Below are 27,255 nucleotides of genomic sequence, written 5' to 3'. Positions count from 1 at the left end.
TTGTATTTCCGATGCACTTTCCCGCATGCAAGAAAAAACATTTAGATCCCGCAACTCCTGCGATGCTAGTGTACCAGTCAATTTTTTCCATTCCTCCACTAGATACTCCCCCATGCATTCAAACAATACCTGTTGTTTGCCAAGCTTCTTATAGTCATACATGCCCGGATCCCTCATTCAATGTATATTTCTGCCCATTCTTTCAGCTACTCTTTCCTCTCTTTGCTAACCGTACTACGAGTCACTCTAGTGCTTCCTTTCAGCGCTGGCCCCACCTCTCTAGAACTGTCTCCTGCGGTGGATGCTAACTCACGCTCTGTCGGCAGTGGAGGAGATTGTGTCACGTGTACAGGGGGAGCTGGTGCAGACGGAACAACAGGAGTGGGGGGTGGCAACTGAGGTGGAGGAGCAATAGGTAGAGGTGCAGTAGTGTCAGCACTACCTTGAGGACGTTCATTTCTTCGTTCATTCAAAATTTTGTTTATTAGGTCATCTGATATATGCAAATCTTGTTGTGGATATATTTTTTGTACACCTATTTGAAAGGCCCTGTCCATTCTTCTTAGATACTCTGTTATTTTAAGCTCATCAAGTTCTAGTGCTTTCTCTGTGTTTAATTTATGTCTTCGTGCATGTTTCTCTCTACTTCTCAGACGGATGTTAGCTTCCTTCCTCCAATCTCTCACGACATCGAATGCCGCTGGGCGTGCTTTTTTGCATAGCAATACTGATTCTAAATGTTCTATACGTGCCAATTCAAAAGTCCCATTGTTAGGCCACTGTAAGTCTGCTACATGTCTGGTCTGCCTATGCCAAATCACATTATTGCCCCTATTCCATACTCCACATACATTTCAAACTCTGGCGACCCTATGGGTGGCGCAAACTGGCCAGTTTCCAAAGATTGTCTACCGCAGTGGAAAAATCCCACTAGACAAGAAGACAATTTCCCAGGCATAATTGATCTTTTACAAGTAACTTACCATGGCCGTTTGATCTTGCAAGAGCAAAACTCAATCAATATCAGGGCACAACTCACCTTATCAATCAGTTCGTTACTCAAGATGCAATTCGTCCGTATACAGATGCAACCAAGAATCGTTGTGACTGCGTATCTGGCTAAATCTGCCTCGTTTTGAGACCCTCACCTCGATGCCCTCTGGACACTCGTTGATCAGGGATCGGCTGTGTACAGATCTGCAAAGGAGTCTCTCATCACTTCTACAGGGGCGCCCCGAACACCTTTCGATCCCGGCTTGACGGTCTCGTCCTCGATTCATTTTCACCTTCTTCAATCTTAACGTATACGATGGAGCAAAAGGGGGAGGGTACCTATTCGGGCGCCATTTTTTGATAGGCCCTTAAGACCCTCCGTAAATGGAAACCAAGGCACAATCACCATATACTAGTGATATGACAGACACGAGGTTCGATTTCCAAGTACTAGGGTTTATTGCAAAAATATGCTCCGTCGGCCGACTGGGTCTAAAGTCTCCCAACGTGTGTCACCCAGACCTCGTGAGACGCAAGAGAGCAAACATCATACAAACAGTTACATATATATTAAATATTAGCCTTCAAGGCACATCAGAACCGCCCATAATGTATCTTCTTCAGCTAGGGTTTGGTGATTGACAATTATGACACATGTGACACATTATGACAAGTTTCTTAATCTGTTATACTCAGCAACAGTTGCAGACATAGTTCTTTGTTATAAAGAACATAAAGCTCTCGTTCAGTGAGGATATCGTGTTTGTTGGAGAGACACATTCCAAAGCACCTTATCGACTACTTTCTATTTGTGAACTTGGGGTCAGCCCGTTCTAAGGAAGATCCATGAAGGAGGACTGCTAGAAAAGTATAATTAATGTTTTAATTGCCTATTTCTACAGCTTTAGTGAGACAGGCTGGCACCTGGGCAGCTGATAAAATGCAGTTTCTGCTTGCTCTCAAGGATTTCAAGAGGGTGGAAAACAATGTATTTCTGTAATGTTTGGCATTCCTTTCTGGGCTGATCTTTCAACATGCAGGCTGTGGGCTCGTACCACGCATGAGCTTTTCAGAATAATATATGTTTAGCAAAGCATTTAACAGAAGAGCAAAAGAGCAAAGAGAGATCAGCAAAAAATGGCGGATGTTACACAAGATGGATGCCATGTGGTTCTATAGACGATTCTGTGATCGCACATAATGCGATTGGTTTACGGCCAACATAATATACCTTCTCTACTTAGTTTAGGGTCGTTTCTAGACTTACACTTGCAGGGTGCTAATGCTCTTTTTGTAAAGGGATCAAGAATATTTTGGTATCCTCTTATTATTTTTACAGAACATAACATACAACTTTTTAGTATTAATCAATAGATCATTTTTGACATATAGAGCTTGAGGCTATTCAGTGTATGCTGTAGCCTGAAAGGGGGTTGATCAAAAACATGATATTGTCAGCAAAGGCTAACAGTCTCACTATCAAGTTACAGTGCTTAATTTTTGGGGGTGTTTGACAGGGCTCAGTCCTGGCACCTATTTCTGAGCCCTGGCACATATTTCTTACCCCAGTTTGATTAAGTTGTGGTAGTTTGGCAACTTTATTATTTTAATTGTCAGTCGTAGCAACACAACAAGCAACAACAGTGTGCTTAGGTTGGCAGGTCAGGGCTGATTAGCCATTTTCATGAATAACAGTGTGTTGTAAGTGGACAATGCTGGTCATCCACGCTAGCCGTGCCTGCACAGTGAGCCATTCAGCCTGCATGACATTGGTGCACATTCTCTACCTTAATAACCAGCAGCACTGCCACAGCAGGGTGGGTTGGCAACATCTGGACAGTCACCAGTGAGCCGCCCCAACACTGGGACATGGTCAGAGAAAAGGCCAATGTCGAAGAGGAGTGTCTGTCACGAGTGACAACCTATAGAAGAAGAACTTACTGCAGTGTTTGGAAGGAAATTGCATTAGTTCAGTGATGATTGTGCCTGTATTTGTCCATCAATTCGTCATAGGAGGAAAGCATGTTAGCTCTTTTGTCTGTGGTTAGATTGCCAATATGTTCCACTTGCCATTGATAGAATTGGAGCAACATGTTAACGATGATGTGTTTTAAAGAAACACTCAAACATTTTTGTTATTTTGAGCCACGCTTTATATATGTTATGTCGACACTGCCAGAGTCGAATTATTCATCACGTTCAATGAACCGATGGGAGTTGCAGCTTCCCCGCCAAATACGTTGATACTGTATGTAGCAGACATGGGTGGTATCACATGCGTGCTAGAACATGTTTGTGCCCTGGCACTTATTTTCTTCCAAACGAAGCACTGCCAAGTTGCCTATTCTAGTTGGAAAATATCTGACTTTAGTCCCATATTCAAACAAGTCAGATATGCAAAGATTAAAAGGGCAGTCGGCCAACACGCAGCCCTGTCCCAAGCATGTACTTTATCCTATGAAAGACTCTAATATACCTATGTGCTCGCTCTGTGAAAAACCATGCACATGTACTGTGCGCACCTAATGTGGGGCTGCATGTCAAACTGAGTGCACAGCGCTGTGACGCCTGTGGGGGCATCTTCAACATACTATAAAGTGCAGGAGTAAATAATACATGTTACACTTTTCTTTTAGATTGCCTCTTCCCACACACGCGAAGAGAGAAGATGACAGCAAATAAGTTCAAAATCTCGTTTTCAAAGGGATAATTCTTTATTTTGCCTCTAACATGCGCGCAGTCTTGTAGCCGTCTTCGTTCGAGTGATAGTTTGCCCTACTTTTTTGCACCACACGCATCTCATTTGCAGCCGCCACCCCTTTGAGGTTGATTGCCGGGAAGATAAGGGTAAGCCTTGGCTAGGTTGAAACGTTCTATGAGAGTTATAATTTCTAACTCCTGAGTGCTTAGAAGCTAGTCCTGCATTCCAAAAGGCTCAATTTAGTTGGCATAACCCACTTTATTGGACCAACTGGTGGTAACAGTCATACAGTTTGGTGGTATCTCGGCGGATTTACCACTGAGATGCCACCAAACATTTCAGTAGGCCGTTGGTGCTGTCTTTATGTCCATCTGTTGTCTTGCCTATCCTGGTTTTCTACTGCTCATCACCAGCAAATGGATAGTAGTCCAGGCCCTGACTCTGAATAATAATGTCTAGCGGGTGGCTACGTCCATTTATATTTACCCCCATTCCAAAATTAATAGAAAAATCCCAAAACACTTTCCAAATCCATGCAGACGACACACAGAGGCTTATCATGCTACCAACTGAGCACGACATTGGGAACACCATCTCAGACTGCGTGCTGTATGTCCAAGCCTGGATGACAACCAACAGCCCACTTCAGTAGTCAGCACTCTTCCACTCTTCATATGTTTTGCACTCGAACTCCCAATAGCTAGAGCAGTCATTGGTGAGGGATCATGGGAGTTGCAGTCCAAAACACCTGGCGAGCCACAGGTAGCAGATCCCACCACCCCCCTGTGTCTAAATGATCTTAAAACAGAGGCCTTCATTCATGGCAATCCCTTCTCTAGTATACTACCATTCAAATTCCTATTCAAGAGGAAACCCAGTCTATCGCACCCAGCCAAAAACCTGGGCATTCTTTGCAATACCCAAGCATCCTGTATGCTCCAAATAATAACCTCAATCTTTAATACTCACTATCGCCACCACCACCGAAAAAGATTCTCCCTCACCTGAATAATAACCATAGAATAGAGCTGGCACTAGCCCATATCTTATCCAAAATCTTATTTTAAAAAACAGATCAGATATTGATATTGATATTTTATTTCTATTGTGCTCGTATGCAAGTGTTTCAGAGTGCAACAAGGCAAGGGAGGGGAACCGGGGAGAACAAAACAGCGATTTTACTAGGCCCAGTGACATTGAGAACGTGCAAGTGCATGGGAGAGGGGGAGGGGAAAAGTGCATGGAAGGGGGAGCAGTGGAAAGTGAGAAGCAGAGGAGAAACAGATAAATAACAATAAATAAATAATAAAGGTAACAAACAGTGGTAGTGCAGCCAGCAGTTTGCAAGTGCTAGGTTTAAGGAAGCAGACAGGGTAGGTCTGACAAGTGCAGGAAGAAAAAGGGGGGGCTGTATGGGTACAGATACAGACCCAAGTGCAAGAGGTGGCCCAGAAGCAGTGCCGGAGGGTGGCAGGGTGAGCAGGTACCTGGGCCCGGACGACAGAGAGTGGCCAGGTGCACGGTGCCAAGAGGGTACAGATCATCAGGGGAGAGGGTGAGTGAAGGCAGAAGAAAAGAGGAAGGTCTTGAGGTGCTTCCGGAACCAGAGATGGTTCTCCCCGAGCAATGCCAGTGGTTAAGATTCAGTCTAAACCTTCCAGCCATCACCTCTTTGTTTTTGCTTTGTCACCCCGAGTGGGACGGGCATGCCCAGACGTGGGTCCCGTGCCTGCTGGGCCTAGAGACCCAAGCTACTCCTCACTGATGAGCCCCAACAGGGTGAAACATGTTTGGGGATGCTTGTGGTCTCGTGCAGTAGGGATGTGACCTAGCAGTTCGGGCTGGACTTCCCCTTTTGGGGTGGGGCCAAGCCTGATTTGCATATGGTCTTTCCCCTTCTGTAATGGCTTGGCAGGCGAAGAACGATGGTCTGGAGGGTTGCCCCGAGCAATGCCATTGGTTAAGATTCAGTCTAAACCTTCCAGCCATCACCTCTTTGTTTTTGCTTTGTCACCCCGAGTGGGACGGGTATGCCCAGACGTGGGTCCCGTGCCTGCTGGGCCTAGAGACCCAAGCTACTCCTCACTGATGAGCCCCAACAGGGTGAAACATGTTTGGGGATGCTTGTGGTCTCGTGCAGAAGGGATGTGACCTAGTAGTTCAGGCTGGACTTCCCCTTTTGGGGTGGGGCCAAGCCTGATTTGCATATGGTCTTTCCCCTTCTGTAATGGCTTGGCAGGCGAAGAACGATGGTCTGGAGGGTTGCCCCGAGCAATGCCAGTGGTTAAGATTCAGTCTAAACCTTCCAGCCATCACCTCTTTGTTTTTGCTTAGAGTGGCACGGAGGCTGTTCCAGAGGGAGGCCCCAGCCAAAGACAGAGATCTACCCCCAGCTCATTTCTTTTAAAAACGACTGACCCTGAGGGAGTTAGAGGTAGAGGAGCGAAGAGCTTGCAAGGGGAGGTATTTGCAGAGGGATAGCTGAAGGTATTTTGGACCCAGGCCCAAGAAAGCCTTGTGGACAATGCAGAGGGTTTTGAATTTAATCCGTGCATCCACTGGGAGCCAATGGAGAGATTTTAGAGCTGGAGAGATACGATCCCAGGGCCGAGGCCAAGGACTGAGGCCAAGGACAAGTCTTGCAGTCCTGTTCTGGACTAGTTGTTGCAGAGGGCGGAGAGTAGAGGCAGGTAGATTTAGAAAGAGGCTGTTACAATAGTCCAACCTAGAGAGAACCAGAGCTTGGGATACCATGAGGGAAAGGATGGTGAAGGTGTGCTGATGAGGAGGATCTCTTGCTGGCATTCAGACAAAGATCATTGGCGGCACACCAATCTTGAATGGCAGTTAGACAATCAGAGATGAGAGAGGCAGAGGAGGTGACAGAGGGCAACCTGAAAATGAGTTGAGTGTCGTCAGCGTAGCACTGGAAATTTGAGCAGAAAATGGCAATGCAGTGGGTGAGAGTTGACAGGTATTGGTTGGATGAACCTGTTTTGACAAGGCTTTCATAGATCGGACTTGTCTAGCAACCTCGTCAGGGGAGAAAAGAGGAAAGGACAAAAAGGATGGTGGGGGGTGGCTAAAGGAGGGTCAGCAAACACAGATGGAGAGGGGATCCAACTAGTACTGACAAGGCCATTGGAAAAAGGCCCTGAAGTGCCAGACGGGCTCTTTGAAACATTAAGCGCCACCCAGGATCATAAGATCTTCTTTAGCCATGTGGCTTTGAGGACTCTGTAGAAGGAAAGCAAAAATGGCAAGCATTCTTATACTTCACCATCCCGCCTCTTCTGGGACAATCTGCCTCACTGATACACATACGAGTAAGCGCTCAAAATAGGTTATTCTCCGGCCCACAACCTGAACATCTCTATTGCCTACTGAACTATCTGTATCCCCCAGCCCCCATTCAGCAGAAAGGGTTTCCAGGCACCACTAGACAAAGGGGGGGCAGGGGAGAAAACAATAACGGTCCTACTAGGCCTTGTGACGTTCTGATTGTGCAAGTGCAGTAACTAGAAGTGCAAGGGAGGGGGCTGATCGGGGTGAGGGAAGGGATAAGGAGAGGGGGTGAGGGAGAAGTGCATGGGGAGGGGGCTGATCGGGGTGAGGGAAGGGATAAGGAGAGGGGGTGAGGGAGAAGGTAAATATCAAGTGGGCAAGAGGGGAGCGGTGAATGTTGAAAAGCCACGTTGAGAGGATAGAGTCCTGTGGAACGCCGCAAGTAGAGAGTGAAGTAGAGGAGAGAAAAGCGCCCAATTGCACTTTTGAGGGCCGATTTGAAAGGAAGGAGGTCAAGCAATCCCATGCCCGGCCTGTAATGCCAACGGTATCAGAGAGACGATTTATGAGGGTGGAGTGATTGACCATGTCAAAGGCAGAGGACAGGTCGAGGAGGAGGAGAACGGAATGTTGGCCCTAACCAAATCTATCCAGCACCCTTCTGCCCTCTTCATCACTCTCCTCACGCTCTCCTTTCTAGACCTTGGAGTGAATTATATTTCCATGCTAGCCGTTTTATAAATTACTCATTAAATAAAAAGTAAAGATATTTAAAAAGAAATGAATGTTAATCATGGACCACCATTGGGCACTCAACATTTAACCGAACTGACGACTTAGATAAAGGTGCGCAGTTTCAGTATCTGCATTTTAAAAATGTTTGTTTCATTTTATGGTGACTACTTTTATTAGCAGACCAAATCTGTCTTGCTTTTTGTTTTTTTGTTGTTAGCTATTGTGTTTATATCTCTTTCAGGATGAATACTGATATAGAGACATTTATGTGAATACATAACATTGTGAGACTGCATTCATCAAGGTGGTCAGTGAAACTTTATGAAACTTCAAGTTTTCAGGCTGATGTACTTTGCGTTAGGCCAGCACAGCATTAGGGAGCTCAGACAGTAGATCACTGACTGCACAGAGAGAGTGTAGTACCTTAGAAGCATCACAAGGCCACGGTACTAAAAATGCAAGACTGATGTGGATTTAAGTTTGTGGAAATGTACTGGTATGTGAGGAAGACATCAGGCAACCCCCAATGTTACTGATGCATCTAAATGCTTCGGGAATGTTCTTGGTCCCGTGAATGGCACAACAGGAGCATCAGAAATCAACAACAGACTAATGAAGAAATGAGAGAAGGACTTATCACTGCTCACTTCTGGAAGCGGAGCGAAGCATCTGCCCATGGCTGTTTGGCATTGGTATTATAGATAAGATTTCCTTCCCACCATCATATTGTTGTGAATACCCTCAATTAGTGAAATGTAGGGGGGAGACAGGGAAGGAGTGTGGCTACGGTGGCAGGCGGCTTAGGAACCCTCCCGTAAAATGTCCAGACGATTCTGCTAGAGCTCACGGCATTCAGGGCAGAAGTGCAAACATCTTTGAGCGCCATCACCAACAGGGTCTCTATGGTGGAAGAATGGGTGGAGACCTTGGAACACAATCAACGAGCAGCAGTAGCGGATGTGGGCCTAGAGGTGGGGGTAAAAGATCTCAAAGGCAGGGTAAGGGAGACAAGGAGCAAACTGGACAATGTGGAGAGTAGAGAAAGGAGGAACAATCTAAGGATATTGGGTCACCCAAGTAAGGAGGCTGAGTCACCCAGGGAACTAAAGCTCCTGCTAGGCAGAGTGCTGAAGAAGCTAATGGGAGAGATATTAGATAGAGGGATCTGCTTTGACAGGGTCCATAGATGCGCTGGAGCACCGAATGGGCCTCACTCATTGGTGGCTAAATATCACTACTACAGGGATAAGGAGGACATTTTGCAAAAAAGGTCAGTGAGTTGTGAGAAATAGAGTGGGATGGTGCTTCAGCAAACATATTCCAGGATTTTTCAATGTACACTCTGGAACAAAGGAGCAAATGCACACCCTTAACGAAATGGCTTCAGGAGGAAGGGGTGCGATACTGTTGGTGGTTCCCCTTTGCCTTCTCCCACAAGCATAACAGAAAGCAATACGAGCTTAAACAGGTGGAGGAGGAAGCCCATCTGCTGACAGAGCTACAGAAGGAAGGAGAGAGGCAGGACCGGAAAGGCCAACACAAGTTGTAGGAACATTTTAACAATGATTCTGCACAGCCGGAAGGGTCGCACGAATGTCAGTGGAGCCAGAAAATCCGGGAAAATCCAGGCATTGCAATCGAAAGCCCCTGGTTGAAAAGAGGACCCCCTTGAAGAATGCTAATCAGCCTATGTTTATAGGGTGTGTGGAAAAGTTATAACAGTTTATAGTTCTGTTGTTCGGCAGGATGGCGGTCTCCACATTATCCTAGTGACCCAGACATGTCTGGGTGTCTCAGGGAGTCCAGCTGTGGCGCTTCAGCCGGGTGTAATTACCTGAGAATGCTGAGTGTGTTATTTGACTTCTGGAGGGCAAGAAGGGTGGTGGGAGATGCATGCATTACTTTGTCACAACTACAGTTGGAAGTTAGCTTGACAATGGAGGGAGATCAGGAAAGACTGTAGTGGTGGGAAAATTGATATTTTGAAGGCTGCTACATTAAATGTGAAAGGGCTGAACTCCCCAAATAAAAGGTGTTCCGCAAAATCCACCTAGCAGTATTGTTCCAGCAGGAAACCCATTATAAGCAGGGAAAGGAGTGTGCTTTGAAGGGGATGGAAATTGTGCAAACACAGTGGGCTTTGAGCAAATCAAGTAAAAAGGAAGGTGTGAGGATTGTTTTAGCAAGGTCTATGCAACTGAGAGAGTTCCAAGTCAGACGGGAGTTTGGAGGTGGGTTTATAGCAGTTAAGAGTCATCTAGAATGGAGAATGCTCACCTTGGCATCACTATATGCCCCCAATGTGAACCAGCAGACTTTTCTTCAGAGGGTGTTCACAGTGTTCGAGGATTTATTTATTTACTTATTGGATATTTATAAGGCGCCTATACAAATGAACAGCGTTTCTAGGTGATTGGCGGGAAGCATTGTTGATGGTGTTATTTCAGACCTAGCAGTTGATCGGTGGTCTGTGCAGGGAGATAGAATCGAAACGAGGGAAAGGGTGCACAAGGCATTTGCACAACTACTCTGGTACCACGTTTGGACCGACGTGTGGAGGTCCAGGTTTCCTCAAGCAGGGGGGTATACCTTCCTTTCACCCCCACATAAACCATACACTAGGAATGACCTCCTGCTAGTCCCTCAAGAACAGGATACTAGGATGGCTTCAACTAGGATGGAAACCGTTACATGGTCGGACCACAAGATGGTCACAACAGAGGGGTGGGCAGAGGAGGGGAGGAAAGGGACATCTAGATGGCGCTGCAATTAGGGTCTCCTTCGGGACCCAGTGTTTAGAGACTTCTTGTGAAAGGAGATCAGCCATTATTTCGAGACCAATGCCTCGGGGAAGGTGCATTTGAAAAATGTGTGGGAAGCAGCCAATGCAACGATACAAGGCCTCCTCATAGCGGAAGGCCCCCATAAAGAAGGGAGAGTGCTCTGTTGGAGGGGCAACTGAGGGAGGAGATACGGGGTACGAGAACAAAACGAACAAAACTGGAAGTGGACTGTAGGGGACTACTAAGTGAGATGAGGGATAAAAGGCAAAAACTGCACTCGATCTTGATAGCAGAAGTACTAAAATAGATGTGATATGCCAGGCAGAGACTTTATGTAAGGGGAGACTGCATGGAGACTCTTTTGGCGAATACAGTGTGTGGGAATACAGTGGAGAGGAGAGTTGTTCACAGTAAAGATGCAAGGTGGAATTTGATTAATGCCCTCGGAAACATCCTGGATTGTTTTGCTGAATATTACGAACATCTCTATGCTCAACCCCCCTCGAGTTGGGAGGGGAAACATACAGGAGGATTTAGACAGACTTCCCATCTCACAGCTGACCAGAGGGGGAGAGAACAATGTTAGAGGCGTACATCACAGGGAGGAGCTACTTCAAGCCATAAGCCATCTTAAACTGGGTAAGGCGACCAGGGAAGATGGCTACACTTCAGATTTTTATAAACAGTTTCAGAAGATCCTGACAGTTTCCTTAGCTAAATTATTTAACTCAATCAAAGGTGCCAATAATATATCGCCCGCGTTTCTGGAAGCACTGGTAGCCATTATTCCCAAACTGAGCAAGGATTGTATGCATTGCACATCCTACAGACATATATCTTTTCTAAATGTGAATGTCAAGATATTCGCAAGAATATTGCCGTCAAACTTAGAGACACACCTCCACAGGCTGATCCACTCAGACCAGGCGGGGTTAATTTATAATAGGCAAGGCTCAGATAATTTTTGGAAGACCCTTCACATATTGAACGCACCGGAGGTAAGGCAAAGCAGAGCCCTGACCCAGTCCCCTGACGCCAAGAAGGCTTTTGATCGGGTCAACTGGTCCTTTATGAAAAGGGTTCTGAGAAAAAGTGGTATGGGGCAAGGTGGATGCAATTGATCTCTGCCTTGTATTCATACCCAAGGGCCAGAGTGGTAGTGAACAGGGGAATGTCAATGACATAGTTGTTGAATAGCGGCACCAAGCAGGGCTACCCTGTCACCCCTGCTATAGGCGCTTGTGATGAAGACATGGGCCTTTGGGCTGCGGGGCAACAAGGTGATCACAGGGGTAGAACTGGGAAGTCTGCCTGCATTATAAGGTGAGCCTTTTTTAAGACGACGGTTTGCTTTATGGTTACGAACACGCATACTTCCGTTCCTAGCCTGCTCCGGGGCCTCCAATGTATGGCAAATTGTCAGGGTTCAAGATGAACTTGGACAAGTCAGTGGCATACCTGGTGGGGAACTGGTGTCAGTCGGATAGGGGTTTTGCGGGGGGTATTGGATTTAGGGTACAACCTATATCTGGAGATTGAAATTATGAGGGACACTAAAGACCTGTTTGATAGGAACTATCTCCCCCTCTGGGAAAAGATACAGCTAGATCTACAGCGTTGAGGACGGCTCAGTCTCTCATGGATGTCTCGTTTAAATAGTGTCAAGATGACAATCCTCCCCTATCTGTTGTTCTTGTTCCACATGCTCTCAACAGTGGTCCCAACCCCCTCTTTTGCAACCATTCATATTGCTCTGCTGCATTGTTTGTGGGCAGAAGTGAAACCTAGGATGTCCTACAGAACATTGGTCCTACCGAAAGACAAGGGAGGGGTGGGATTCCCAGACCTCATGGCATATTATAAAGCAGTGCAATTGCGCATCATGATGGGCCATCTAGACTCCAGTTCAGAGAAAATTGGGTTAGCATGGACAATGCGGTCCTTGCACCAGTCTCATTGGGTGAGTGGATATGGGTTCCACAGAAGGAGATCCCCAGAAGGGTATTGATGCATCTCATATTAGAAGGTTTCTAAAAATAGCACCACATCCTGGCTGTCGACATGGACTAGCCGTTTAGTTGTATTCGGGGACCCCCTCATAAACTCGATTGTTGATGCATTACAGTTCTAATCCTGGTATGAGGCAGGCCTATCAAGGCAGATTTGGGAGGTGGGTTGTTTCTTGTACCTAGAACACCTGGAAGAATGCCTTCACATAGGTAGACTCTCGGTCTTTCGGTACTTACAGCTTAAAGGGGTGCTGATGAAGCCAGGTTGGGGGGACAACCTACGAAGGGATCTCACCTCCTTTGAGAAGATACTACTGCAGGACACAAATACAAAGGGTCGGAGAGCTAGGTTATATGGGGAGTTATGGTGCAGCGACCCTATTGACATCCTGCAACAAGGGCAGAATGGGCTAAAGATCTGAATAGGGATATAACTGACCGGTTGTGGACCAGGATTTGTAGGAGGGTAAAGTTATCAACATTGTCTCTGCAATATAGAAAGCAGGCGGTCAAATTGATACATTGTTGCCACTATAACCCGGCCGCATTAGCCAGAATGTACCCAGGGGCGGACTCACACTGCTGGCTCTGTAGGCAGCCGCAAAGCGATTACTATCACATGTGGTAGGGTTTCTCTCATATACAGAGGTACAGCACAGATTTGGATGGGATACAGAGCACATTGTTGCCATGGTTATTTTTGTTTAGGGTGCCTGCAGAGGATGAGGTAGAAGAGAAGGAGGGCCGCATGTTGCAAACTTTATTAGTGGCGTCAAGAAGCTGCATTGCACAGCACTGGAAAAGAGGTAACATCCCCACCGAAAAAGAATGGGTGCAGAAGGCGATGGCCATATGTGATATGGAATATCGAACGCATTTAATGGACGAGGCGCGTACGGACATAAAGGGAGCTTGGCTTTTTTACCAAATACAGACGCTAACCTGCCATGGGGGAGCAACAACATTGAATATGTATGTGAGAGTTGTGACAGGGTTGCAGGTTGTTTTGATTGCAATGCATCAGGGAGGGAAGTGGGAAAGAGGGATAAAAACTGACAAGAGCTATTTTTTATTGGATTGTAAGGTGTTTTATTGAACGATTGTATACTAAGAAAATGACAATAAACTTATTGTTTTTAATGATGCATTTTACAGCACACTTTCTGTGAAAAATTTGGTAAAAAGCCAGACATTATGCAATCGGTTATGTAGGGTAATTCACAAATAAATCAAATAGCTGCAAGTCACCAGCAGTGCACAGCAGTATTTCCCAAAGCAATTTCATGATGTCTTTCAACACTATATATGGCAGTATAAAAAATATTTTCATGCTGGCTGTGCCCATACATTTCCATGCTGACTACACCTATATATGCCAGTATTCCCATATGAGGACATATTCATGTTTGCTTTGGACATAATGCCAGTAATGGTATTATAAGGTACTATGAGAAAACATGTCTAAGCTGGCTCTGCCAATATATGCCAGTACCCATTTGTAAGAGCATACTCCTGTTGGCTTTGCCATTAAAAATGGCATGCCACAATATGACATGTTCAAACTACTTGCTCGAATATAGACAAGTCTAGACATGTAATAACACTTACCATGTTTGCTTCATTATAGATGGTCAGTAAAAAATACTACAATACGATATTATTGCTAGATAGGCTGCCCCAAAATGACTATCTAGCCATTTAACAATGCTTAGCATGCTTGCTTTATCATAATAGAAAATGCCATGCCACAGTAAGAAATGCCCAGACTTCCTAGCCATGTAATTACAAGAGATGGGGGAAAATCCTGCCAGCAAAATGGAATTGATGAAATTCGCCAGCAATTCCATTCCGCCAGCTGGGCTGCAACACACAAAAAATGACATTTTGGAGAAAACCAAAATCTAAAGGTGTGAAACACCCATTTCCCACCCAAAATGTAGTTTTTAAAAAAACAAAATTTTGAAAAAACAAAGGACGTTTAGGCGGGACAAGGCCTGGAACAGCCAATTCCTTTCTGCAATTCCTTTCTGTCGCAAAATTGGTGGACTGTGGTGAAATTTCCCAGGAATCTGCCAAATTTCCCACGGAATGGAATTACCCATTTTTTCCCACCCCTGGTAATAACTGTTGTCATGCTTGCTTTATCAAAGATGCCCAGTAAAAAAAGTCATGCCACAGTAATAAATGGCTAGACCTTTAGAAAAGAGAATCAGCAGTTTAACTCCACTACAGTGAAAAGAAGACCTCATATTCTTAACTTGTCGGCTCAAAAACGGTAAGGAAACAGTTCTCTCCAAAGTTTTCTTAACTCAAGAAAGAACTTTCATTAGTGAAAGATTACTCGGGGATATTACAGAAGGATCATAAGATTCCCACATTTAATATGATTGATATATGGGAATCCAAACTTGATGTGATGGATAAAAATGCATGATTGCCAGCAGGTGCATGCTGCAGATCCAAATTGCTGGGTCATGAGAGCTGTCATCTCTGATGTTTATATCAGCAATGAAATGCTACATCGATGTGCAATTAATTTGGATTTTATTAATAACAAAATTTGGTCCAGAATCGGGGGAACATGATGGACTTCAAGGTCATTTCGGTCAGGTCGATAGCTGCCTTTTGCTGCGGAAGTTCAAATCAAAGAAGAAGTTACCATTCCTTGAAATACCTGACAATATACCTGCCAGTACAAAGTAGACAATAACAGACATTGTTTGATGAAGAAACTTTTATTACTTTAAATAATATTCTTCAGCAACAGTGCCTGTCCCTACGTCCAAATCCATTAGAAGATCTCAAATATTACACAATCTGAATACTGGTTTATAATAATGATCCCCAAAGTGTCATTTTATTCTGTGGACCAACCACTGGAATGGCTGTTGATTCGAAAGACATTTCCATGGATATAGCCAATCCTATCATTGGTCGTACACCAGATGATTTGGATGACAATACTGATGGTAACAGATCAGAAACTCCTTGAACTCGACAAGGGGAGGGGTGTCATGATCCCTGCTTCCAAGGGGTCAGGACTTGCCCCACGACCTTGGAAGCAGGCCCATGACTCTGATCCCAGGAACCAGCCAGTCCCTATAGGGACCCTCTGGACCTTGTCCTGGCGCCAGTGGCGCCAGGCTCATGATGGTGACTGGTCCCGGCACAGGAAGCGCCGGGCTCATATTGGATAAGAGTGCTTGGTGGACCTACCTGTAGCAGACCATGCTGCTTACTTACCAGCTAACTGGTCTCCTGATCCTTCTCTGCCTGGAACTACTTTTCCTGTCTGGGTGGAGCAGGAGCCACTCCCTGGAAGCAGAACACAGGAACTCTTTTCTTACCTGGGTGGGGCCGTGGAAGGAGACGCCTAAGCACTACAGAAGGCTATTTAAACCACACCCGATTGGTTTCACGTGCTTCGCGTTATTCTGCATCTGCAGCAGGACGCTCACCGTGTCAGCTCCAGGAAACCTCCAGCTCCAGATCCTGTGAACACGAAATAACCTGCTGGAATCCAATCTTCAGTCTTCTTCAGTCTTCTGCAGCTCCTGCAAAACAAAGGCACAGGTTAGGCTAAAGTAAAGGCAGTGAATCTACTTACCTAATCCTACGGCAGCATCCAAGGCGCCTTTTTCTGCCTTTCTCTTCCGGCATCCGACATCTGCAAAGAGAGAGAACATTGGTCAGTAATATTCAACTACAAGTTCTGCTTACCTGTGTTACGCCCGTTCCAACTCAGCTCGCGCTGCATTCCGGCACCTGCAAGGCAAGATACATCGGTTAGTAACGCTTAGTTACAAGACTGCTTACCTGTGTTATGCTCGCTTTCAATCTGTTCGCGCTGCACCTCAGCACCTGCAAAGACAAAAGAGACATTACGGAGCCTTATCCAGCGCTAGTGCAGTCTTTCTACTTACGTGCCATTAGAAGGATAATCTTCATCGTCACAGCATCTGAAAAGGGAAAGACATAGACTTTACAGACTTAAGACTTCTGAAAGAGAAGAGAACAAGGCAAAAGGAACTTTAATACTTACAAGGCACGCTCGTGCATTAACGGCGTCTTCGCTCTCAGCAAATCCTCTGCTATCAAGAGGCAGAGCTCGCATCCAGTGAAGCAACTGGATCCAGCGCCCCTGCATAAGACGCAGGATGGAGAGCCCGGCATTTACCTATATAAGGTAAGCGCAATATCAACCCAGTTCCACGGGGAAAGAAAGGGCGAGAGGGGCTAGGAACTTTCCGAACCTTCCAAATACTAATACCTTGGTTTACCCTTGCAGACACCTCACTCTTCAGCTTAAACTGTCGGTGGGAAGGGGGCCCAGTCCGGGAGCAAAACGAACCCTGCGCCTAACACTGAAGACAGTATCCTCGCCAGATCAAGACCTGCGCCTCCGGGGGAACCAGGTGAGCGTTACAAGGGGGGGTTATGGTGTACTCTCTGTGCCCCTATAGAGCAGAGGATGTTACATGTGAGATGCTGGAAGATTAGATAGTATTCAAAGTTTCTAGTAACTACCTGTACACTAAGGAATCAATCACCCAGGTAGACCATTAGCAAAGACCTTTTCACTCAATTAGAAGGCATCTCAGAAATAGTCATCCTATAAGTATTTCCAGGCTTCAGTTAGATGGTCAAAGATGGTCAAAGAACAGATCAGTATCGCTGATGCCTAGGAGACAGAAGAGCAGAAACAACAATTAAGACAGATATTTATGGATTTCCCTAAAGTATTTTCTGGGGACCCATATGATTTTGGACATATGTCTCTTCATTATACAATACCTACAGACTCTAATATGGCGCCAGTATTTGTAAGACAATACCGGTTACCTCTAGCGTCGCTCACAGAGATTATCAAGAATTTGAAATGCTGTGGATTATTTGACCAATCTACAGTACCTTTAATAACCCAGTACTAGGAATATTGAAACCCAATGGACAATAGAGCCCCTATTCCGACCTAAGAGAATTCAATAAGAGGGTACACATGTTACGGTGGCCTCTTCATTATATTGCTCAGGGCCTTGCACAGATCCAAGGTTCTAAAGTATATGCTGCCCTCTATTTGGACTGTCTCCATGCTCTGTAAACACCAATATATATGTACCTTTATGTTTGGGAGGGCAGCAGTATGGATGGACAAGAACTCCCTTTGGGTATATTAACAGCGGAAATTAGTACGATGTATTCCTACATAAAGTCATGCCTGACCTGGTAGAAAGAGTAAATCTGGATTATGTGGATGACCTATTATTTAAAAGTAAAACTATTAAAGTACACTTGGAGGAGATGCGCCGCATGCAGACTCAGCTAAGAAATACAGGTGTGAAAGTATCACTTTAGAAAGCCCAGTGGTGCAGAATTAAAGTAAACTTTCTAGGCCATGAAATCACAGCCATGGGTTTTAATCCTCAGAAGAAGGTTGAGGCTCTACTTAAATTGAAGAACCCCACAAATCTATATGAATTCCATAGGATTTTAGGATTGACTAACTACAGTTATAAAATCATATAGGATTAGATTACTCAACCCTTGGTCTATCTGTTAAAGGCAGGGGTGAAGTGAGAGTGGGTGGGACTATCAAACAGAGGCTTTGAAACAACTGAAAAGAGGTTTACCCAAATTCTATGATTGGCTTACCCTATCAAAAACAAGGAATTCCTAGTGGAATTCAGATTTTGTGACACCTGCTTAACCACGGTCTCCTATCAAAAGCATGACCAAGTTAATAAAGTGATACCTTATGCAAGCACAACTTTATCACCTATGGAAATCAAACTTAATGAACTTGAGAAATCACTTCAGCCCAAGGTACAGGCATTGAAAAACTACTGTCTCTTGATCCACTGGGAGCATATACTAGAGGAGACCTAAAACCAACCTCTGCAATATTTTCTGAGTGACTCTATAGAAACTGGAAATGTATTTAATTCAAGGATTATCGCATTTTTTCAATGCAGAGTTACCCTGTAGCAAATCAGATATTATCAAAATAAAAAGAGTGAAATGGCACAAGAATTAGCTGATCTACATGATTTTTTCCAAGACAATTGTTTGGAGGATGAAGTATACAAAACAACCAATAATACAGAGGCTAATCTAGCTTCTCCTCATAAGGTATATGACAGGCACACCTGTAAGGGAATGGACATAGTTTATGTGGGTGGATGTTCCTACCATATTAAAGATAATTATTAGAAGGAGTTAGTAGCTGGTGTTGGGAATGCTTGTGTGAATTATACCCCTGAACCCGCTGCTGGTTATATAATTGATCCCGAGAAGTCACATGGTGGAACAGACGGCCATGTACAAAGCTGTGCGTAGTACTGCAAATCACCAACTCAGAGAACTAGTTATCATAGCCAATTCAGACTATGTCTGAAATGGATTTGTTGAACATTTACTAAAGTGGAAAGCCAGAGATATGCTTTGTGCAAACAACAAACCCATGAAACATTGGAAGTTAATTCAAAGGATAGATGATTTAGTGACATTAAACAAGATGAGCCTATTTTGGAAGAAAATAAAGGGCCAACCAAAAGTTGAAGGTCCCCATAAAAACAGAAATGATTTGGCTGATCAACTTGCCAAACCAGAGCAATCAAGGAAAATATGTTGAAATGGAACATCTCCTTGGAGAAATACAAGTAACAGCAGTGATTTGATCACAAACCTAAGCTGAAAGTAAACTTTATATTCTGTAATGGAGCAGAGAGACTCCAGACCAAGATTTCTTTACAGCACAGAAAGAAGATCCAATCATCTGATAATTCCATAATTATTTAGAAGACCCAGAAAACCTTCCCTTATCCAATCCGGATTGGAAGGCAAGGGAAGATCTTCAGGTCTTGATGAAATGCCAGAAGATTTTCAAAATTCAAGACAGACATTTGGTTATGAAATCCCAAACTAGTTATGATCAGTGGGTGGTACCTACCGCATTCTGAATATATAATGTTAAATCATGCCCATGATTCAGAAAAAGCTGGTCATCTGGGCTTTCAAAAGACAATTGCGATCCTACTGTGGGTCAAGAACTAAAAATGTATTGTAAGTGGTGTCATATGTGTGCTCAGTTACAGCTAACTTCTCCCACTCACAGGTGTCCTCTACACAAGAGAAGAATGACCTTACCATGGTCTGATCTTCAGTTGTCTTTTATTGTCCAGTGACTCATTTTGTACGTGGCAAGAAAGATATGTTGCCGTTATGTGTCTCTTTACCAAGTGGGTCAAATGTCTTCTGCTCCAAATTGAAAGGTGGAAACACTAGCTACGTTATTGATGAACCACATCTTTTCTTGTTTCAGCCTCCCTCAAAGGATTGAGTCCCATGAGGTAGCCATTTTACCAGTGAGGTAATGACTAAAATGTGGGAAATTCTTGGAATTAAGCATACATTACATATTGCCTACCACTCTGCATCGAAGGTGGGGCTAGAGCAATAAAATAAAACTATAGTAGGAATGTTAAAGACAGCCTTTGTGGATTCTGGACCCATTTGGGACTTACGATTACCACTACTCCTGATGGCTCTGAAGTCTACACCTTCTTCTACATCTAAAATGTCCCCTTTTGAAATCATGACTGGTAGGAGAATGGCCTTGCATCAATATCAGTTTTACCGAATGCAGGTACAGACCTTGATCAACTCCTCTCCCACTCATGAATATGTGGAAAATATGGGGAGGCATCTCCAACATATCTTTACCTATGTGCAGAGGAACCTGGAGAAACCTGCGGTAAGTTCAAAAACCTACTATGACTTGCAGCCATCCAAATAGAAGTCTGAGGTAGATGATAGAGTTTATCTTTACAATGCCAAAAGGGAACAGGCGAAGGAATGCAAGTTCCTTGAATGTTGGAAAGTATCGTATGAGATCACTAATACGATCTCCCCAGTAGCCTACAAAATATGCATTCTATAAGGGGAGCAGACAGCGCAACGTCGAGTCCATGTAAACCATTCAAAAGCCTGCCACGCTCAAAATGCTATAAGTTGGATTGAGGAATCAGTTCCTCCTCCCGATCAGATGAATTCTGGCCAAGGAAAGGAATCCATGTAAAGAGATTAATACAAATGATTTGGTTGAAAGGAAGAATGTTTGTAGAAGGTTGAAGATAAAATATAATGTCATAATAATATTTTCAGGGTTGATGTATAGCATTGTGTAAAGGATAGGGTAGAATATTGAATTATAAAATCTCTTTAATAAAACCTTCTTCTTATGTTATACATAATTAGCCTTTCTACCCTTCTCTGTAGTTATTAACAGCAAAATTTGTTTCAGCCTCCTGGACCAATAATGGGAAGAATGGGAGAGACCCCAAGGAAATGGCCTCAATCAAATGCCTCGATGAAGGAAAAGGGGCTATGATCCTAGTATCTGTGGCTGAAGAAAGAAAGATGGAATCCGAGCATCCATATTGATGAACTGAGGACAGTTGAATGATCTTTTTGGGCTGATATAAACTCCATGTTGATAAAAATAATATGCTTTTTTGAGAAGAAATGGTCCCTGACCCTTTTGGTGCTCATCCTGGAGACGTCGGTTCTGGGAGTGGGGAGCTGTCAGTGACTTTGAAGTGAAAGATAATTCCCCTGGAGTAAACTGAGAGCAAAAATGATTAGCAATAAACTCAGCCTGGGGCCCAGAAAATGTATTTGTTTAGCCCTGAATGTTAAAAAGAACTAAATTTCTCAGCATATTAGTATAATCCAGATGCCATGTATCGAGAAAATAGATCTGTAATTTTACAATGTGTTCCTTTTCTTTCAATGGTAAAACTCATAGGAAAATGCAGTTATAAATAAACAATTCCAGGATTTCATCATATTGCCCTGTTTCTAATATTGTTGGCAGAAAGTGCACTTGTGAATTCTAATAGAAAATAACCTTTTATTAATTTTCAATTATTGTATCATGCTATACATTCCATTTAGTTTTGGATAATACCGCATTTCATTTAACTTGATATGCAACATGCCTAAACAAGTCACTAGATTTGGCTGAGAGCAGTAGCCCCAACCAGAGGAATTTCTGTCATAGGTCCCCAGTTAATACTTTATTTACTTCAAGTAAGAATCACATCCCAAGTAAGGCTTGTTCAAACTGTTTTTTCCATGCCCTAGTCATAAAACCATGTTTACGTTGAATCAAAATCATTTTGAGCTTCCTATGCCAGTTAAATGGAAAAGAGGCTATTTCCCATGCACCGGCAATGACATCTGCAGGCCAAAATCACCATTTGTTTGACTTATAAATCTTATCAAAATTTAAAACAAATTCTTTGTGTGCATTTCAAAGCAACAATGTAATCATTTGACAATCTATATCTTGATCATAGAAAATCCTACCAACTTGAGACACAATGCAAATGGTAAATACAAAAAATATATCTTACAGCCAATATACAACCTGCCAGGTGCATTATGAGAAAGATGTCTAAAAAGTTGGAATAAAAATGATCTCTGTAAATATATACAGTACAGGTACATGAAACATCTTGAATTCTTCCTCCTGGTGTGTAGATGCCATTGCTCTGTATTTTATTAAACTAGCACATTTTAATCAAGAGTTATTGCAATTAAGCAAACCATCTCTGCATAAAATTAGGAGTTTCTCCCTGCCGATCTTAGTGACAGGACTCAGAGGGAAGAGCCCCTCCTTCGAAGTCACAAGATGAAGGGAGGAATCGATTATTATAAAATAGCTCAAATTGATAGAAAGATTCACATTAAAGAATATTTCTGGATACAACTGGAAGGATATGGTTGGGGAGCAGAATTAAAACCAAGCGGATGACTGGTTTCCTGGCTGACTGGAGAGAGGAGCCCTTTGAGGAAGAGAGATGAGCAGGCCATATAATGGAGACTAATCTTCAAACTGAGGGTCCCAGCTGACTCTCCAGAATAAGAAGCCACATTTAAAATGTAAGTTGAACCGTAATATAACCCAGATTGCTCAGAGTGCAGCCCATGGTAAATCCAAGGGGCTTGGAGCCAATGGGGTGCTAATCTGACAAAGATACAGGTGCAGTGTTAAATATGGTGCCCTGTGTCTCCTATTTAAACTGAGTACCAAGTAAGATACATTTTCATAAAGCTCAATGCATTTTTGTACGTGGAAGCACAGTTTAAAACTGACAGTATGTGGTGCTACTTAAATGCAGTGTTTGTGTAAAATTAAGTACCATCCAAAATAAAATCAGTGGATCCTGCCAGTATAGACTCATGCAGACCATATAATCATCACAAAATACTATTGACTGATGAAGTACTATGCACATTTGCGGCCAATGGGAGCCTAAATGTTTGCACAACAGAAATTAGCACAGGGAATTCATTCAATTCACAGAAAATCTCATGCAACGTGTAAAAACCCATGCTATCCCTTATCCTGCAATGCACACGCATGTTCATTGAAAGCTGCACACAGATATTCAGAGAAGAGTGCATATACATGCGACAATCCCCTGAACCACATTTAATGTTGAGAACGTATTTTGATCTGCAAATGGTGGGTGTCACTGGGAAAATTGAAGACTGCATTTTTACGTCGCTAAACCACTAAGTAAAGCCTCGTGTTCAAATACTTTTGTGAAGTTATGGATGAGAATCACTAGAAGTGTTTAGAATACCTATTATCTTTCAGAGCATAATATATATGTAGAATTGATTATGGTAAGGAGTGTGTGTGTGAATTAGTACGAATCATGTAGGCAGGGAGAATTTAGTGTTGCTGAGAAAAGTTTTTTGTATGTATAACTTTGTAGTGATTTTCTTGGTATAAAGATGGAGACCACCTTTGTTTGAATTGGACTTAATAAAATATTGAGTTTTGAGAAATCAACCCCGTTTCCTTGCACAGAATTGTGGGGTGGGACTGTATATAACAGGACATAGAATTAGTGAGCCTATAATTTAAACATAAAAACATACATATTTGTACTTGCCAAAACATTAAACGTGTAGCTCTAACATATACCCAAAGAGGGGAAATGAAAATAACTGTAACCACCATCCCTTCACAAAACATGAACACCTAGCATGGGGCTAGAAACACGCCAAAGTCCATGTCATACTCACCAGCCCCACATATCTAGGGTTTGACCTGAAACACAAAGGGCCTGATTTACAAAAAGTGTTTACCATGGGAAAGTCACATTGAAAACATTTTTGGAATTCATGCCCAAAGTGTTAAACATAACGAGAGGCAACTTATATCCGGACTGGCATGGACCCGAGCCAGCACGGTGCTGACACATTCTGATGAGAACAGACTCTCACAAAACCTTGCCACAGGACAATAACGGTCACTATTCCATTTGTAGTGTAGGCCAAACTCCATTAATCTGGAGGGTGCCAGACCAGTTGCCCTCTGCCTCTAGATACCAGGCTCCACGATGCCAGAATGATCCACACACTCAGCAGTTCCTCAATTTGCTTCTGTTCCTTTTGGGACCGCGTTGAATGAGAGTCTGTGCTCCCCGACCTTTTCTAGTTGTGACCATTGCACTCGAGAACATCAAGATTCTAAAACGTCATCAAATCGCCACGAGAGAAGGACTAAGTGACCCTCCTTGGATTCTCACACGGTTCGCTGAGCTCTCAGCCTCCTAGCGCACACAGGGGACTGTGCAACAAAGGCCATGTTTCCATTGCTTTTTTAAATTTTCTATTTTGCCCATTGCTCCCCGCACATCAAGCCCTATGCAGGTAGCTGCAACACCCAGCACTACTAAATGGAACCCCCCACTGGTTCAATTACCACATTTCAGATGGAAGTTTGTAGTGAGTGGTTGAATGGTGTCTTGACCTGCTGGACATCAGCTCAGGAGAATGTTGACGAGTGCTTGGTGCATGAGTGCTCTGAATGTGTCATTTGTGGGCCTGAGGCAGATTGGGTGAGGACAGTCGGTGGGTTGTCTCTTATTTATATAGCTCAGAAGTAACTGGATCCTTGAAATACTAGCAAATCAAGGTAACAGGACTGTTTTAAGAAGTAGCTCACAGTAGATCTATGCCTGGATTCCATCTGCACTTTCTGACCTACCCGTCACCCCCGGTCCTGATCGTAGTATGGCCCAATGATGTAGGGGATGTCGATATCTCATAAGGTCCTTGGAACAAGCAGGTGCATCGGTTCATCTCCCTAAGCTGTGCTGATCAAGTGCCTCTGGTGCCTGGCCACTGGCAGTCTAGCCACACACAGCTTCCTCACAGCCAACTGATTCCACTGTCACTCGAAGCTAGCCAATGCCTCTATGCCGCAATATAATAGTGTGCCCTTATACGCATGGTAGGGGCTCCAATGTTTGTCTCTGCAGCTCTGAAGGAAACACCATCTTCCAGGAGAGTAAACACGGCCTCCCAGTGTAGCACTCCTGCCCTGCACAGCTTTGACAGGTCTTGAGCAGACCAGATCTGTGGCAGCTCCCCATTATGTCTGCTTTACCATTTTGCTGTGCTGCTACATGGCTTCTACATAGTGACCTACATAGTGACTTGCTCTGCAACAACTTCCCCTTGTGCCTGCTTTTTCTGTGCTGATACATGTCCTTCTCCACTCCTGAGTTACACAGTGACTTGATCTGCACAGCGTCTCATTATGCCTGCTTGATCCCTTTTCTGTGCTCGTGCATGGCCTGCTTCACTCTTAAACTGCATAGTGACTTGATCTGCGTCAGCTTCACCTTATGCCTGCTTGACCATTTTTCTGTGCTACTACATGGCCTTCTTCACTCCTGAGCTGCACAGTGTCTTGATCTGCGACAGCTTCACCCTATGCATGAATGACCCTTTTGCTCTGCTGCTGCATGGCCTTCTTCACTCTTGTGCTGAATAGTGACTTGATCTGCGACTTCTTCACCCTATGCCTGATTGACCCTTTTGCTGTTTTAGTACATGCCTTCTTCACCTTTGAGCTGTGCAGTGTTTCTTATGTGCTTAGAACAATGTCTCTGATGACCAGCACTCCTTCGCTGCTAATTGTCCCTTAGCACTTAGGCTTAGTAGAGGTGTGAGCTATATATGCCCCTGCTGTAATAACACCTTCCTGTGTAGCCCCTCGCCTTCTTTGTACAGCTCACTTGAGGTTGGGTGATCCATGGGGTGGTCTGTACTTAGCTGCTCCCTCCCTCCCCCCTGCACAGTGCTCGTTACTTGTGCCTTGTAGATTAATGGTGAATCCTTTACTACTCTTTGCCACCGTTAAAAAGAGATGTGCTGCTTCCAGACACAGACAGGTCATGAGCCTCTTCGTGGCAATATCCAGGTGGCTTTAACTTCCATAGAGGTTACAGTTACTCAAAGGACCACCCACTAACCTCATCCATAGCAGCTCAGGCCCAGCAGACACTCCCAAAACATACATCCACTCCATAAACCAACGTTCTCCTGAGCTGTCACTAATTCGCATGCACCAATATTTTACAGGACTCACAGGTGGACAATAGGACAAGCCACATCATTCAAAGCCAACCCACAACAAAGTTCCATAGAAGCTACATGTGAATGATTACTTCCTCGTTATACATGTCTGCTATATACATGTTTTCATCTTTCATACTTTTTCTTTAAGTATGTTTGTACATATCTTATTTGGTTGTGCCTGTGCTGAGCAGCTGAAATAATCTAAAGTAAAAGTGACAAAATTAAACATTGTGAGCATAAATCCCAATCGATAAAGGATCATTTGCATTCATTGCCAGGCAAAAAGAAGGATAATTTTATTCGGGCAGTGTAATAAAAAATATTTCTGGAAATGAAATGCACAAAGACACAAAGGTAAAAGGGAGCAGAGTACTGAACTAGAAAGTGAATTCACAGATGGCAATCAATCGGCGATGCAATAAGCCCCAGGCAGGAACTGACGAATGTTCATGGACTTTGTGTTTTTCTGTGAATTGGTGCATTAGACAAAGCATGGTAACATAATGGGCCTATTTTTTAAAATACCAATAACAGTATCAGAAAATCAAGTTACAATCAACTGGACACCTAAATTACATGAAAGACATCACCTGGAAATCATGAATAGCCTACGCACACACGTGTTTAGACCAATTAGGGACTGGTTATACCTTCACATGCTTTCATTCGGTTTCACGTGTTTTTGCAGCAGCTTACCCATTTGCACTTACACCGTGCAGTTTTCACCGTGGTCGTTTTCGAACAAATTTAAGTTTTATTTAAATGTGTGGGTTCCCACCAACCCCTCATCTAACCACATCCACCACCTCACCCTAACACCCACCACCCCGTAAACCCTCACCCCAAACACACAATACATATAGATTAAAAAATTAATAATGTTACTGTGACGAATCAAATTCCGGGGTCCAGGGGTGAATATCGGTTTCTAAACCATCAATCAGCCCTACACCTCGACTACAACAGAATGGATCTGAACAGATTGCATTAAACAAGCATAAAATTCAAATTATAAACCTCCTTGTCCAATTTTGGTAGTGTGGACGGAATGGCAGGCTTATCTCCTCTTAAGGTCGTGGATCGTTGGTTAGTTGCAACGCAGTGAAAATACAAATATTACCCAATGGTAAAAGGAATGCCCAGTTAAGGTTGTATACAAATATCTACTTTATTATTATCACAATGGGAAATAGAGGGGGCAATTAAGCTTGAACCAGCTGTGCATGTCAAAGCATTGGAAAAAATATATATTTATAAACCAGTGTCCTAAGTAACAATTGAATTTACAGCTACACAACCATAC

This window comes from Ambystoma mexicanum, chromosome 7q, assembly GCF_040938575.1.
Source record: "Ambystoma mexicanum isolate Mex_15411 chromosome 7q, UKY_AmexF1_1, whole genome shotgun sequence".
In the NCBI taxonomy this organism is placed as follows: domain Eukaryota; kingdom Metazoa; phylum Chordata; class Amphibia; order Caudata; family Ambystomatidae; genus Ambystoma; species Ambystoma mexicanum.
The sequence above is the reverse complement of the archived record's forward strand: the minus strand, read 5'-3'. Positions refer to the sequence as shown.